This window comes from Tamandua tetradactyla, chromosome 12 (assembly GCF_023851605.1).
Source record: "Tamandua tetradactyla isolate mTamTet1 chromosome 12, mTamTet1.pri, whole genome shotgun sequence".
In the NCBI taxonomy this organism is placed as follows: Eukaryota; Metazoa; Chordata; class Mammalia; order Pilosa; family Myrmecophagidae; genus Tamandua; species Tamandua tetradactyla.
This window is the reverse complement of record NC_135338.1, coordinates 5,744,873-5,747,131: the sequence shown is the minus strand read 5'-3', so window position 1 is coordinate 5,747,131 and position 2,259 is coordinate 5,744,873. Positions and strand designations below refer to the sequence as shown.

The 2,259-nt window shown below is 38.0% G+C and overlaps 1 pseudogene; it reads left to right on the top strand.

Annotated features, from left to right (window-relative positions):
• Positions 1 to 971: 971 nt before the first annotated feature.
• LOC143652729 (BBSome-interacting protein 1 pseudogene) lies at positions 972 to 1,193 on the top strand (annotated as a pseudogene).
• Positions 1,194 to 2,259: the final 1,066 nt, after the last annotated feature.

The window sequence follows — 2,259 nt, the reverse complement described above, 5'->3', positions numbered from 1 at the left end:
GTTGGTTGTAGATGTAGGTAGCATAGATGCAATCGTCTTACTGGTGGTAGAAATCCACGAAGTAGCTTCACAGTAACAATCACACCAGTGTTTACTTGATTAAACAACTGGACACTAGCACCTGGCCATGCTGACACATGAATTTAACTGCCCTAGGGATTGGTAAATTGGGGAAGGAAAACAAGGCATGCAAGGCTCAGTTCTGTCCTTTTATTCTCTTGGGAACAAGCTGCCCATAGGTGACTCTGCTGCTTGAAGAGACCCATCCTCGTCTTGCATTGCCTTCCTGTGTGTGGGTAACCAGCCTTTTTCTAGGGCACAGTTAGCAGGCCCATTTGCTCTCACTTTATACTACATCCTCCACTCTGGCTCCTATCACTAAAAAGGTGCTATTTATTTTATTTATTATTTTTTTTTACATGAGCAGGCACTGGGAATCAAACCGGGGTCTCTGGCACAGCAGACGAGAACTCTGCCACTGAGTCACTGTGCCCCACCCTAAGGGTGCTATTTTTATCTCCCATCTGTCTTTTCTCAATTTGTTTAATACCCATGAGAGGAAGAGGAAAAGTGGGCCACTATTTATTGGGGACCCTATATGGAAAGGCCTCAGCAAGCTTTCCATACCCGTCCGCTAAAAATTTCTAAGAATGTATTATAACTATCCAAAAGATTAATGAAATTTAAGAATTCTGAAATGGAGAAACACAAGCATAAAAAATTGGCAGTGAATAAACAGGGGAGTACATGCAGAACAATTTCCTAATTTTTCATAGGGATATGTTCTCATTTTTTTATTAGAAAAACATAGGTCAAAGATTTCTTAACTTAAAAAGTTTATATTAGTAGAACTTAAAATTGTACAAATGAGGGAGGTCCCATTCTTCGTAATGGGCCCCATTCATTTGCAACCCAAGTTACAAAGGAAAACTGTCCAATATTCCAAACTCACTGCATCCAACAATTCGGGTATGGCAGAGGTGAAGTCAGCATTCCAGGAAGTTCTTCCGAAACAAGGGCAGTTGTCTGTGGAAGATGAAACCACGATGGGGCTGTGAAAACCCAAACTTTTACCCTTGAAATCTCTGACTTTGGATAGACTGGAGAAAAGGCAGCAAGCCACACAGGACACAATGCACAAACAAGAAATGACAGAGAAGGAACAGCAAATAACTGACGGAATGATGACTTAGCACTTCCATCAGCACCCCACTGGCTGCTCAATAACTAGCAAATAATCTGCATCTGTATGCTGAAAATAGTATTTGTTAATAAATAAATAAAAACTCATATAAATAATTCAAAAACACCCTAGATTGATGTTTTATTTACTGAGTATCCCCAGCATCTGGGACAAGTTCTAACATACTGGAGAACCTCAATATATGTTGTTAAATTGAATGAATGGCTTTAATAGATCACTCTTTGCTTGATAGATCAAATATGCAAAGAATAGAGACATATGAATAATGCAATTAATGAGGCTGTTTTAGTAGATCTATTTTAAATGAAGATAAGATAAATCTCTCTTCAAATGCCTATACAGGGTTTCTCAACAGCAACATTATTACATTTGGGACTTAATAATTCTTTGTTATGGGGCTGTCTTGTGCATTGTTGAGTGTTTGACAAGATCCCTGATCTCAACCCATTAGATTCCAGTACCACCTTCCTCTCTGCTGTGATAACTAAAATTGTCTCTAGTTATTGTAAAATGTCCCATGGAGGAAAAATATCCCCCAGCTGAGAACTACTGGCCTGTGCTTATATTCTTCAAATTGAGACACAAGCATATTCAATACACAATTTAATGACAAAGTTTAAATAAATAAAATTTAACTACAAAGATTAAATAAAAATATCACATTCACTTGGAGGAAAAATCTTCCAAGAAAAGTTTGGGTTAACCAAAACCACATATAAATCTATTTATAATAGATAATTGGGTTGCCAGATAAGATATAGGACAGCCAGCTAAATTTTAATATCAGATAAACACCAAAATGTTTTAGTAAAATCATGCCCCCACAATATTTTAGTCAGATTTATACTACATGTTCTAGTTTGCTAACTGCTAGAGTGCAACACACCAGAGATAGTTGGCTTTTAATAAAAGGGGATTTATTTAGTTAAAAGTGTATAGTTCTTCAGAGGAAAGGCAGCTGACTTTCAACTGAGGTTTTTTCTTACACAGGAAGGCACAGGGCGATCTCTGCTGGCCTTCTCTCCAGGCCTCTGGGTTCCAACAACTTTCCCCTG